This window comes from Trichosurus vulpecula, chromosome 3 (genome assembly GCF_011100635.1).
Source record: "Trichosurus vulpecula isolate mTriVul1 chromosome 3, mTriVul1.pri, whole genome shotgun sequence".
Classification (NCBI taxonomy): domain Eukaryota; kingdom Metazoa; phylum Chordata; class Mammalia; order Diprotodontia; family Phalangeridae; genus Trichosurus; species Trichosurus vulpecula.
This window is the reverse complement of record NC_050575.1, coordinates 278,902,328-278,917,265: the sequence shown is the minus strand read 5'-3', so window position 1 is coordinate 278,917,265 and position 14,938 is coordinate 278,902,328. Positions and strand designations below refer to the sequence as shown.

Below are 14,938 nucleotides of genomic sequence, written 5' to 3'. Positions count from 1 at the left end.
AAGGAAGGTAAAAAAAAAAATCCCTAATCTCAAGAAACTCAGAATCTTGGTGGAGAAAACACGCAAACAACTACGTATAAGATTTAGTTACAACAAATTAGAGACACTCTTAGGGGAAAGGCTTATTTTAGCACAGATTCGAAAGAAGCCAGGAGGTGTAGATGAGGAACAACTACAATTCACAACATACTCAGTTTACAAACCCATTGGAAACCATGGTGCTTTCTGTAAATATATGTGTGTGTGACTTTTTTTCTTATAATTCAGTGAGCCTGTTTTAAAATACTATATTTTTTAGCAAATAAAACATAAATTTGGAAAAACTTCAGAGTTTATATAGTATAGGGCAGAAAAAATGCCCTTCAAATTATTTTGACATTTTTCATTGTGCCTTCATGAAGTAAAAAACAATGAGTTTTTACTTATTCTTACAGAAATAAAATAAGTTGCATGAGCTAGCTTATGTTTTTATTTTACATGGAGGGGATATTTTTCTCCCTTAATACTATTTTATTTTTTCCAATTACATGTAAAGATAGTTATCAACATTCACTTTTATAAGATTTTGAGTTCCAATTTTTTTCTCCCTCTCCTTGCCTCTCCCCAAGATGGCATGCAATCTGATATAGGATATACATGTACAATCCTATTAGATGTATTTCCACAGTACTCATGTTGTGAAGGAAGGATCAGAACAAAAGGGAAAAACCATGAGAAAGAAAAAAAAAATGAAATACTGTGCTTTGATCTGCATTCAGACTCCATAGTTCTTTTTCTGGAGGTAGATAGCATTTTTCCATCATGACTCTTTTGGAATTGTCTTAGATCATTGTATTGTTGAGAAGAGCTAAGTATATCAAAATTCGTCATCTCACAGAGTTGCTGTTACTATATACAGTGTTCTCTTGGTTCTGCTCACTTCACTTAACATCAGTTCATGTCAATCTTTCCAGCTTTTACTGAAATCCACCTGCTTTGCGTGAGCTAGTTCTGAGCATTAAGTAAAAATGTTCTATCCTATATGCTTTGTGCTAATACTCATAGTTTCACTCACAAATACACTAAGGCTTTGTCATTTCATCCATGTGAAGAACTTTCTCCACCAATCCAAAGAGGCAAGATAAGTCCCAGAGAGTTACCTGAGGCACAAAGAGGTCATGACTTGTCCAGAGTCATACAACTATCAAGTGTCAGAGGCAGAATTTGAACTCAGGTCTTCCTGACATGGAGCCCAATATTATATCCACTATTCAATGCTTCTTCTTCTTATACAAAAAAACATACTTCTGTATATTATCATGCATTATGGTGTTTTTATTGGTAAATATTCTAGAAGTTAGTTTCCTGACATTTTAAAGTGATCAAAAGTAAACCTTTTTTGTAAGTAGGGCAAAATTCAAGTGAATATCCTGCCTACCAACTCTCAACTGGACAAAAGACCTCTTTATTTGTGTTTGTTTTATTGGTTTCTGGAATAAAGATGTAATAGGATCCATTTCTGCATTTTAGTGCGAATGGCAGTTAAAATGTTGAATGTATAATGATGTTTACAAATCAGGGTGCCCCTTATTCTTGCCATGGCAGTATAGCTTAAAGGGATTGGACAAGGATCTCAGTACCAACTCTGCCCAAAACTGGCCAATTGATCTTGGGAAGGTCACTTAATCTAAGACTATTTCCTCAACTGTAACATGGGGCTAGCAGTAGCATCTGTCCTGACTGCATTCCTGGGTTATACTAGTCCAGATGGCTTACTCTATGTGGAATAATAATAGCTGTCATTGATGTAGCATTTTAAGGTTTGCGAAGTGCTTTACATACATCACTTCATTTGAGCCTTGCAACAACCCTATGAGGTAGGTGCAATTATCATCACCATTTTACAGATGAAGAAACTGAGGTTGAATGAGTCTAAGTGACTCATCCAGGATAGCACAGCTAGTAGGGGCAAGATTTAAAACCAGGTCTTCAAGACTCTAAATCCAATGTTCTATCTACTATGCCAAGTTGTCTCTCAAACACCTTGAGGATCAGAAGGCTATACAAAGTGTCCCAAAAGTCTTAATGCATTTTGAAGCTTTAATAGTGTTTTCTCCAACAAAACAGAATGTGGCACAATGGATGAAGTGCTGTATTTGAAACCAGAGAAGCTGAGTTAGATCCCTTGCTCTCCCACTTCAGATTACCCATATAACTTTGAGCAGGTAAGTCACACACTTCACCTCTCTGGACCTCAGCTTTCTCATATGTAAAATGAGAAGGTTCAACGAGATGACTTTTAGGATCTCTTCTAGAGCTAAAGCTATGATTCAATTTTCCAAGACCCCCATTCCTTAGTAGATGATATTAATGAGTTTCTCTGACCGAATAAAATTCATTTACCAGAAGGCAAGTTTTTCAGTGATGAACCTCATTGAACTTAGCTAGGCCTATCTCTAGCAGCAGCTAATCATTCGTGTGCAAGTAGAAGTAAATATAAATGACATACAAATGTATATACATGTAAATATAGAATGTACAGAGAATATTCTATGTATAGTTCTGTTTGAAGCCAATGGGACACAAGAGAAGATTACATTCCTCTCCACAAGAGTATGAAAGGTCGCCACAGAGGAACTGTTGAAGTACAACGGCTCCACACACAGCCTAGCACCTGTCATTTTGTTTTCAGAAAATGATCCCTCGATCATTTATTGTGAAGTAAAGTATTTCCTCCTTTACCTTGCTCTACAATGTCTCATGTCTTTTAGGGCTAAAAAGGGAGTTGGTCTTGTTCTTAGTCGTCAAACTTCAGCACTTCTGATTGAACAGTCCTGCCAATTGCTACTGTATATTCCTTCAATAAGTCTGTTTCGAAGTCTGCATGTGTAGAATAATAACTGATTTTCACAAACAAATGAGTTTAAGATTGGAAGTTCATGTAGAAATGGTAACCTACTGATGTAGTAATCTGATTTCATAATGATTCCCCTGAAGCCAAAGCTCTATGGACAGTGAAAACCTATCTAAATTCTCCCCAATTTACAAACTACCCCCACCCTGTCATACTCTCCCCTTCCCAGTGATTCTGAACCAACAGCTATCACCATTAAAATTCCATTTCCCATCTCCCCCCTGCCCTATCTTTATTCCCATTCTCCTGAACACGCCTTCACCATGTCCCACTTTAAATGTCCCCAACCCTTTCTCTGTGCTCTCAGTGATGCCTGCTCAATAGGCATACATCTTAAGTATTTTCCTTTCCTACTTCTTCTATCTTCTGGCCCTCACTAAGACCTGATTCCCCCCGATGATACAGCCTCCCTGGCCTCCCTTTCCAGCAATGTCTGCATTTTCACTCATTCCCTCCACCCCCAACCTACTGTTTGAGGAGGAATATTCTTTATTCCCCATTGCCATTTCTCAGTTTGCCCTCAAGCATGATCACTCTGTATGGTTGGTATGAGGAGACAAACAGTAAGGTTTGCAAACACTAGAATGGCCAGGGGGAACATTCCAACACAGAGAAACACTGTGCACCATGGTAAGAAGAGCTCTCAAATCCAGCAGAGAATAGCCAAGACTTGTTTAAGATATAAGACTAAGTGCCAACTGGCAGCTTTGTTGCTTATTATCAAGTTCTAGGTCATATATGCAGGGTAGATTGAGGAGGAGACTTTGCCTAACAGTGACATTCTACAGGGAGAAGGGACTGTGGGTTCTAGTCTGCATACAACGCAGGGAGCAAGTTCAGAAGTAAGTAGCAGCTCTGTATTTCCTCTTTAAAATTTTTTTATTTATTTATTTTTCACACATAATTTTTTGGTTTCATACTTTATTATTTAATATTTTGGTTTTCAACATTGATTTCCACAAGATTTTGAGTTACAACTTTCTCCCCATTTCTACCCTCCCCCCTAACTCCAAGATGGCATATATTCTTATTGCCCCATTCCCCAGTCAGCCCTCCCTTCTGTCACTCCACTCCCCCTCTCCAATCCCTTTTCCCCTTACTTTCTTGTAGGGCAGGATAGATTTCTATGCCCCATTCCCAATATATCTTATTTTTTTTGAGCACCTGCTTTTAAAACTTTGAATTCCAAATTCTCTCCCCTCTTCCCTTCCCACCCACCTTCCCCAAGAAGGCAAGCAATTCAACATAGATCACACATGTATCATTATGCAAAACACTCCACAATGCTCATGTTGTGAAAGACTATTTTTCCCTCCATTCTTCCCTGCCCCCCTTTATTCCATTTTCTTCCTTGACCCTGTCCCTTTTCAAAAGTGTTTGGGCTTGATTACCTTCTCCCCTATCTGCCCTCCCTTCTATCATCCCCATTTTTTATCCTCTTCCCCCTACTTTCCTGGGGTAAGATACCCTATTGAGTGTGTATGTTATTCCCTCCTCAATTCAAATCTGATGAGAGCAAGATTCACTCATTCCCCCTCACCTGCCCCCTCCTCCCTTCCAGCAGAACTGCTTTTCTTGCCACTTTTATGTAAGATAATTTACCCCATTCTATCACTCCCTTTCTCCCTCTCTCAATATATTCCTCTCTTACCCCTTAATTTTATTTTATTTTTTTCAAATCATCCCTTCATATTCAACTCACCCTGTGCCCTCTGTCTATACATATATATATAGATATATAGACATAGATATAGAATATATATATATATATATATTCCCTTCAACCACCCTAATACTGAGAAAGGTCTCATGAGTTACCCACATCATCTTTCCATGTAGGAATGTAAACAAAACAGTTCAACTTGAGTAAGTCCCTTATGATTTCTCTTTCTTGTTTACCTTTTCATGCTTCTCTTGATTCTTGTATTTGAAAGTCAAATTTTCTATTCAGCTCTGGTCTTTTCACTGAGAAAGCTTGAAAGTCCTCTATTTTATTGAAAATCCATATTTTGCCTTGGAGCATTATACTCAGTTTTGCTGGGTAGGTGATTCTCGGTTTTAATTCTAGCTCCTTTGACCTCCTGAATATCATATTCCAATCCCTTCGATCCCTTAATGTAGAAGCTGCTAGATCTTGTATTATCCTGATTGTGTTTCCATAATACTCAAATTGTTTCTTTCTGGCTGCTTGCAGTATTTTCTCCTCGACCTGGAAACTCTGGAATTTGGCGACAGTATTCCTAGGATCTTTTTGGGATCTTTTTCAAGAGGCAATCAGTGGATTCTTTCAATTTCTATTTTGCCCTCTGGTTCTAGAATATCAGGGCAGTTTTCCTTTATAATTTCTTGAAAGATGATGTCCAGGCTCTTTTTTTGATCATGGCTTTCAGGTAGTCCAATAATTTTTAAATTATCTCTCCTGGATCTATTCTCCAGGTCAGTGGTTTTTCCAGTGAGATATTTCACATTGTCTTCCATTTTTTCATTTCTTTGGTTCTGTTTTATAATATCTTGATTTCTCATAAAGTCACTAGCTTCCACTTGCTCCAATCTAATTTTTAAGGTGGTATTTTCTTCAGTGGTTTTTTGGACCTCCTTTTCCATTTGGCTAAATCTGCCTTTCAGGGCATTCTTGTCTTCATTGGCTTTTTGGAGCTCTTTTGCCATTTTGGTTAGTCTATTTGTTAAGGTGTTTCCTCAGTATTTTTTTAGGTCTCCTTTAGCAAGTCATTGACTTGTTTTTCATGGTTTTCTCACATCACTCTCATTTCTCTTCCCAATTTTTCCTCTACTTCTCTTACTTGCTTTTCCAAATCTTTTTTGAGCTCTTCCATGGCCTGAGACCAATTCATATTTTTCTTGGAGGCTTTTGATGTAGGCTCTTTGATTTTATTGACATCTTCTGGCTCTATGTTTTGGTTTTCTTTGTCATCAAAAAAGATTCTATAGTCTGAGTCTGAGACTGTTTTCAATTCCTGGCCATGTTCCCAACCAACTATTTGACCCTTGAGCTTTTTGTCAGGGTATGACTGCTTGTAGAGTAGAGAGTACTTTGTTCCAAGCTTTAGGGGCTGTGCTGCTGTTTACAGAGCTACTTCTACTCCACTCTCACTGCAAGCTCTGCTACAGCAGGAACCATCAACCAGTATTGGGAGCCAGATCCAAGCAGGGCATAGCAAGAGAACCTGCCTCTCTGGCAGCAAAGTGCTCTTTGCACTCCCGCTCTGATCTGCTGCTTGATTCCTCCTACTGTGTGAGCCAGGGAATCCAGAAGCAGCTGACATTGGAGCTCTGGAAACAGCTGCAGGGGCTTCCTGCTGCTGCCGCTGCCACCACCACTGCTGTACCACCTCCACCACTCCCAGGGCTGGGGCCAGACTCCTCTCTAACCCAATCTAGCAGTTTTGCCACTAACCTGCTCAGTGGTCTTTGGCATTTGTGGGTTGAGAAGTCTGGTAACTACCACAGTTCAATGATTCATGGCTCTCTGGCCTGCTCAACCTGACTCTGGGTCTGGTCTCAGCCCACACTGGGCTGCGCTCTGCTCCCAGACCTGCTCCCAACGAGGTATGATGAACCCTTCCCAGCTACCAGCCAGGCTGTCCTGGGCTGGAGACCTGCTTCCCTCTGCTATTTTGTGGGTTCCACAGCTCTAAAATTTGTTCAGAGCCATTTTTTACAGGTGTTTGGAGGGATTTGGAGGAGAGCTTCAGCAAGTCCCTCATTTCCAGGCACCATCTTGGCTCTACCACAGCCCTGTATTTCTAAGAGCTGAGTGAGATCTTCACTCCAGCCTCAAGTCCAATCAGAAGCCTGCAGCAGAAAAATCAGGGGAGGAATCCCAAAGCAAAGAGCAGACTGCATTACTCTGAATCTCTCATGCTTTTCAGCTGGCTAATGGAGACTGGGGTCAATGGCAGTCTACTGGAATTCTAACCAGGACCAAGCTAACAATAATATTGCACAGTCTCAGGTCATGAACTTACAAAGCTCAAACTATTGGATTTTGCCATGTATTAGACCACTGTGGAAGCACTGAAAGATTGAAGGTCTCTAGCCTCAGTTTTCACTGAGATATCAGAAGAACTCAACATTCAATACCTCAAGAAAGCAGCAACAGGACTAGCCCAGACATCTCTAGAATTGCACAGAGCCTGGCCCTAACATAAAGTCCAAAATCAGGAAGTAGGATAAAAGAGTAAGCAAACAAACAAAAGAAATCTGTCATAAAAAGCTATTATGGTAATAGGGATGATCAAGAAACAAACTCAAAGAAAGAATTACTCCAAAACATCTACTAACTAAATCTCAAAGGAAAAAAAAAGTTGGGCATAAGTTCAACCAGAATTCTTAGAAGAAATGAGGCAAGAGGTCTTTTTTTTCTAAAGAGTTTTAAAATATTTTTATAAATGGAATGAGAGTGCTAAAGGAAAAAAATTTGAAAAGAAAATAGACCTATGGAAGAAAGAATTGGAAAGGGAATTAGCAGCTTGGTACAAGAACTACAAGACTTTACCCAAACAACAAACTTCCTGAAAAATTAAAATGGGACCAAACAGAGGCCAATGCCTCCACTAGTCAACAAGAAGGAAGGAATAAAGGAAGGAAGGAAGGAAACAAGTATTTTTTTAAATAGTATTTTGTTTTTTATGATTACATGTAAAGACAACTTTTCACATTTTTTAAATAAAATTTTGAATTCTAAATTTTCTCTCTCATTTTCCTCCCTCCTCCCTAAGACAATAAGCAATTTTACATAGGTTATATATGTACAATCTTGTAAAATATGACATTAGTCATGTTGTGATAGAAACAATAGAAGAAACAAAAAAAAGATGAAAAAATAAAGTAAAAATAGTATGCTTCGATTTGCATTCAGATTCCATCAGTTCTTTCTCTGGATATGGATACCATTTTCTATCAAGGGTTTTTGGAATTGTCTTGGATCATTGTATTGCTGAGAGGAGTTAAGTTAATCATCGCACAATGTTACTGTTACTATATACAATGTTCTCCTGGTTCTGCTCATTTCATTCAGCATTAGTTCAGGTAAGTCCAGGTTTTTATAAAATCCATCTGCCTGTCACTTCTGATAGCATAATAGCATTCCATTACATTCATATACAACAACTTGTTCAACCATTCCCCAATTGATGGGTGCACCTTAGTTTCCAGTTCTTTGCCACCACAAAAAGAGCTGCTATAAATATTTTTATATATGTAGGTCCTTTCCTCTTTTTTTATCATCCCTTTGAGACACTAACCCAGTAGTGGTATTGCTGGCCATTTGGCCATAGTTCCAAATTGCTCTCCAGAATGCTTAGATTAGTTCACAACCCCACCAACTGTGCATTAGTGTCCCAATTTTCCCACATCTTCTATAATATTTGTCATTTTCTTTTTCTGTCATGTTAGCCAATCTGATAGGTGAGAGGTGGTATCTCAGGGTTGTTTTAATTTGCATTTCTCTAATCAATGCTGATTTAGAGCATTTTTTTGGTGAGGCAATTGGGGTTAAGTGACTTGCCCAGGGTCACAGAGCTAGTAAGTATTGTCTGGGGCCAGAGTTGAACTCAGATCCTCCCAACTCCAGGGCTGATGCTGCATTTTTTCACATGACTATACATAGCTTTGATTTCTTCATCTGAAAAGTGCCTGTTCATGTCCTTTGACCATTTTATCAATTGGGAAATGACTTGTATTCTTATAAATTTGATTCAGTTCTCTATATATTTGAGAAATGAAGCATTTATTAGAAAAATTGACTGTAAAAATTGGGAAATAAGCATTTATTAAATGCCTACTGTGTACCAGACCTTTACAAATATTATCTCATATGATCCTTACAGCAATCTTGCAGAGGTAAGTGCTATCATAATCCTCACTTTACAGTTGAAGAAACTGAGGCAAACCAGATAATTGCATACCTGGTTAATCCAGTCTGAGATTGTATTTGAGAGTCCCTTCTCTCAAGGAGCTTACATTCTAATGGTGGAAGACAATTAATAAAAGTTAGCTGAAAAGCAAGTGAGGGGTGGAGGACTCCCTCAGGAGTTGGGGCAAGGTGGTGAAAGTTCAGAGAGTCAGGAATGGAGCCCAAGAAGAATGAAGACATGGCTTAACTGGGCACTTTCCTTAAAATGAAGATTCTGATGATCTGAGACCTCTACTTTCTCTCTCTGAATAGTCTCCCTTCCCTGGATGTTGAGTATGTGACTCCATCCTCTGTGGTAGAGTGGGGTTTGGGGGATTAAGAGGCTTCCTTACTTTTCTCAGCACCTTCACATCTGGGGAGGCCAGGGGAGGATGTTTCAGTTTTTTTTTTCAATTGTGTCTGACTCTTCATGACTCTGTTTGGGTTTTTGTGGCAAAGATACTAGAGTGGTTTGCCATTTCCTTCTGCCCCTCATTTTACAGATGAAAAAACTGAGGCAAACAGGTTTAAATGACTCACCAAGGGTCACACAGCTAGTAAGTGTCTGAGGCCAGATTTGAACTCAGGAAAGTAAGTCTTCCTGACTCCAGGTCCTGCACTCTATCCATTGAGCCACCTAGTTTCCTTATGCATAATCCACCCTACATCACCACCAGTACTATCACCACTACCCACTAAATCCATTCTGTGCTCAGCTCTCCTAGGATCTCTCCAGTCCTGACCTTTTTTTTTCAATAGGCTCAACACAATATTTTCACTGATTTGAAGCATCTGCAATCAACTCTGAGACTAAAAGAAGTGGTCCAAATCCTCCTAATGAGGTGCCATTGGGCATGTTTACCCCATCTATAGAGAGATACCCCTTGCAATCTCATCTGGTTGATCTGGGAATTGTCAGACCTCTGCAATTACTATTTCAAAAGCAAATTAATTCATACTTGATGGCAAAAATTGCTAAATTCAATATCAGGCTAACTCAATTTTAAAATAGATATAGTATCAACAGTGCTGCATTTAGCTGATCCTAATCTGGAAAATGTAAAGTGGGTACCAGCTCTGAACTGCCATTATGAGAATGGAGCGAAGGAAGATGAGGGAAGGAGAGAAAAAGATAAACATGAATACCTCTGCACTACAAAAACACTCTTCTTTATTTAGGCTTTTGTGGGCAAATAGGAAACTTAAAACCATCATGTTTGTCATAAAACAGACCCTGAAATTTCAAGGATCTTATGGTAGATACTTAAGGCATTCACAATAACTTTGAGGATACTAATCACTTTAAGAAATACTAGCAATATTGTTTTTTAAATCAATGAAGAAAACATGGTACATGAGGGGATTAAACAACTATAAAATCATTATAAATGTATATACATGTAGACATATATATTTTTCCCAAACATATTCTTATCTTATCATCCATTTCTGGACAATCTTCTTATGGTTTGTTAACACATACCAGAGAAAAGCATGGTATTCATGAGAACTAGTTATAGTGACAGACTTATAGGAGGGGTGTATTGTTAATGTATCATTAATGGAATGGGAAGATCTTTCTTGTCCATTAATAGGCCTTTGTGACCTGCTTGAGTCACATGGAAGCCTGAATAACATGAGCCTGTGGTGGGAGGAGCTTGCTGAATGGGTAGAGCAGGAAGTTGGAGTGAGTTGGAGCTCGGAGAGAGAGAAAAGGGAGAGAGAGCAGAGCAGCTAGCATGAGTGAGAAAGGGAGTGATTTTGCTTAAGGCAGTTTGTTTGTGGGGAGACCTGGCAGAGAGAAACCTTAGGGATGGCAGTGCCCCCTGCATTGATAATATGTATAGATTTATTTGTTGCTATGGTAGATTTGGCTTTCTGGTGTTTGAACAAATGTTTTGCTTTTTCTTTCATGAAAAGCGTCTGCTATGTCTTGCAATTCAAACCTGAGAATTCACCTGCATATTCATAGCAGCCACCATGGGTATCACATTGGTGATATAAGGGGTAGAGATTACTGAGGGGCTGCCAAGATGGTGGAGTGAAAGCAGGGACATACCAGAGCTCTCTCACAAATACTTTCAGATACCTCTAAAAAAGTGAATCTGAACAAATATGAGAAAGGTAGAATCAACTAGGAGACAGAGTGTGGCAGATTTCCAGCCCAGGAGAATCCAGAAAGTTGACAGGAAGGTTCTGTTGCACCAGGCTGGGAGAGCGCTGAGTGCACAAAACTATACCTGACCATACCCAAGCAGGAATGGTCCTGGGGCTGAATTGCCAGCTGTGGTGGCAATCCTCAGGCCTCTCAGCACAGGACAGGAGTCTGTTGGAGCTAGGTGAGACAGAAGTGCAGAGCCTACAGCAGCAACAGCAGCTACTCTTGGGGCTATCAGCCCACAGTCTAAAGGTTTGAAACTCACCTTCTTGAACTTCCAGGAGCCATGATGATTAGTAAACAGTGAGAGCCCTCATCCCTCCCTTGCTGACCTTGAATAACTCAGAGAATACGGCCTTAGGAAAAACCCTGGAGCTAGAAGTAAGGGTTCCGCATTCTTTTAGCTCAGGAAGCTAGGGAGACAGGCCCCTCTTGTGGTGGTAGAAAGGGACCAGTACAGGAAGGGAGGCATCCCAGCAAGCCCCACCTATAGCAGACCAGCAGGAATTCCTGAGCCCAAGGGAGGTAGACCCAGCAAGTGCCAACACCAGAACACCAGGCGTGCCTTCGCACAGCCAGGGGAATTGGCAGACACCAGTGCAGACAACAGCTGAGGCCACCCATGCTATAGTGCAGCCCTAGGGGAAGAGGAAATTTCCAGCAGGCAGACCACTTCTCCCCTGAACCTCATGCTGTGAGCTTCAGTGTAACCCCAGGGAAACTCAGAAAGACTTCATCAACCTCAACCTTGGCACACATTAGCCAACCCCAGCTCAGCACCAGGTGAGCTGCAGCATTTTATAGCTTCTAGCTGACAAAACCAGAGGCCTCAGCACACAAATCCATTAACCAGGCCCCTAGTTCCCAGCAAAAGAAGCTTGGGACAGAGTCCCCGGTAGCCCAGAAACAGAGATACACTTTAAAAGCCAGAGAAAAGCCAACCACCATGAAAAAGCAAACTAGAAAAGAGAAAAGTAAAGACCATTGAATCTTACTATGGAGACAGGGAAGATCAAAATACAAATTCAGAAGAGGACAGCATTGACATTATACCCACATCTGAAACCTCAAAAGGGAGTATGATCTGGTCTCAAGCCCAAAAAGCATTCCTGGAAGAGCTCAAGGAGGATTCTAGAAGCCAACTTAGAGAGGTAAAAGAAAAATTACAGAACCTATCAGGAGAAAATAACTTCTTGAAAAGCAAAGTTGGCCAAATGGAAAGAGAGGTACAGAAGCTATCTGAAGAAAACAATTTGTTAAAAATTAGAATTGGGCAAGTAGAAGCTAATGACTCTATGAGGCATCAAGAATCAGTCAAACAAAATCTAAAGAATGAAAAAATAGAAGAAAACATAAAATATCTCATTGGAAAAACAACTGACCTGGAAAATAGATCCAGGAGAGATAATCTAAGAATTATTGGTCTACTGAAAAGCCATGATGAAAAAAAGATCCTGGACAATATCTTTCAAGAAATCATCCAGGAAAACTACCCGAGGTCCTAGAACTAGAGGGTAAAATAGTCATCAAAAGAATCCACCAATCACCCCCTAAAAGGGATCCCCAGTTGAAAACTCCAAGGAATTTGTAGCCAACTTCCAGAATTATCAGGTCAAGGAGAAAATACTGCAAGCATCCAGAAAGAAACAATACAAATATCATGGAACTATAGTCAGGATCACATAGGACCTTGCATCTTTTACATTAAAAGATCAGAGGAATTGGAATATGATATTCTGAAAGGCAAAGGAGCTTGGACTACAACCAAGGATCAATTATCCAGCAAAACTGAGGATAATCTTTCAGGCAAGGAGATGGGCATTCAATGAAATAAGGGAATTCCAGACCTTCCTGATGAAAAGACCAGAGCTCAATGGAAAATTTACTTTCAAATATAAGACTCAAGATAGGTATAAAAAGGTATTGTTATTCAACAAGGGCAAATTGTTTACATTCCTATGTGGGAGGATGATATTTGTTAATCTTGAGAATGGTATAGTTATTATGACACCTACAAGATATATATATATATATATATATATATATATATATATATATATATATAGACAGACAGGGGGTGTGGGTATAAATTAACTGATGTGATGATAAAAAAAGTACGGGGTATAAAGGGATTGTAATGAGAGATGAGGTAAGGAGGAGGCAGAAAAGGGTAAATTACATTACATGAAGAGGCACAAAAATGTATTATAGTAGAGGGAAAGAAGGGAGGGAGAATAGTAGTGTTTGAGTTTTACTCTCATCGTATTTGGTTCAAGGAGGGAATAACATACTCTGTTAAGTATAGAAATCAAACTTGCCCCACAGGCAGTAGGAGGGGAAAGGGGAAAGAAATGGGGGGTGGTTAGAAGGGAGGGAAGAAGTAGAAAGGGAAAGGGTAAGATAAGGGGGGCTGATAGGAAGGGAATATTGAGGAAGGCAGTGATCAAAAGCAAAACTCTTTTGAGGATGGGAAGGGAGAAGGGAGAAATAAAAGCATAAATGAGGTGGGGGATACAGGATGGAGAAAAAGACACAGATAGTAATCATAACCGTGAATGTGAATGGGATGAACTCTCCCATAAAAGAGAGGCAGATAGCCAAATAGATTTAAAAACCATAATCCCGTGCTCGCTTTGGCAGCACATATACTAAAATTGGAATGACACAGAGAAGATTAGCATGGCCCCTAAGCAAGGATGACATGCAAATTCATGAAGTGTTCCATATATTTTTAAGGAGGTAGTAGAAAAGGGTAAATTACATCAAATGAAGAGGCACAAAAACACATTATAGTGGAGGGAAAGATGGGAGGGAAAAGAGTACTATATGAGTTTTACTCTCATCAGATTTGGTTCAAGAAGAGAATAACATGCTCTGATAAGTATAGAAATCAAATTTGTCCTACAGGCAGTAGGAGCAGAAATGGGAAAGAAAAGGCGAGGTGGTTATAAAGGAGGGAAAAAGTAGCAAGGGGGAAAAGGTAAGATAAAGGAGGGAAATCAAGAAGGAGGGCAAATTGAGGAAGGTGGTGGTCAAAAGCAAAACTCTTTTGAGGAGCATAAGAGGGGAGGGAGAAATAAAAGCATAAACAGTGCGGGGGAGGGGGAAGGATGGAGAAAAAAGACACAGCTTGTAATCATAACTGTGGATGTGAATGGGATGAACTCTCCCATAAAATGGAGGCGGATAGCAGAATGGATTAAAAACCATAATCCTACAATATGTTGTTTACAAGAAACGCATTTGAAAAAGGGAGATACACACAGGGTAAAAGTAAAAGGATGGAGTAGAATATATTATGTTTCAGCTGAAGTTAAAAAAGCAGGGGTAGCAATCCTAATCTCAGACAAAGCAAAAGCAAAGACAGAGATAAGGAAGGAAACTATATCCTTCTAAAAGGTACCATAGACAATGAAGTAAAATCATTACTTAAAATATATGCATCAAGCAGTATAGCATCCAGATTCTTAGAGGAGAAGTTAAGGGAGTTATAGGAAGAAATAGACAGCAAAACTATACTAGTGGTGGAACTCAACCTCCCCTTCTCTGAACTTGATAAATATAACCTCAAAATAAACAAGAAAGAATTTAAGGAGGTGAATAGAATTTTAAAGAAGGTAGATATGATAGACCTCTGGAGAAAACTGAATGGGGATAGAAAGGTGACAAAGAAGATCAAAACATACAGCCAGAAGAATTCAACAAAGTCAAAGAGCCTACATCAAAAGCCTCCAAAAAAATATGAATTGGCCTCAGGCAATGGAAGAGCTCAAAAAGGATTTGGAAAAGCAAGTGAGGGGGGCGGAGCCAAGATGGCAGCTGGAAAGCAGGAATCTGCCTAAAGTTCCCCCCAGGACCCTCCAAACACCTATAAAAATTGCTCTGAACAAATTCTACAACTGTAGAACCCATGAACTAGCAGAGGGAAGCAGGGCTCCAGGCCAGGACAGCCTAGATGGTTGCTGGGTAAGGT

General features: G+C 39.7%; 1 non-coding gene across 1 annotated transcript; it reads left to right on the top strand.

Annotated features, from left to right (window-relative positions):
- The first annotated feature begins 13,589 nt into the window (after window positions 1-13,589).
- On the top strand, window positions 13,590-13,696 carry LOC118845243. Its single transcript, XR_005010101.1, has one exon. It is a non-coding gene; the product is annotated as a U6 spliceosomal RNA (small nuclear RNA).
- Window positions 13,697-14,938: the final 1,242 nt, after the last annotated feature.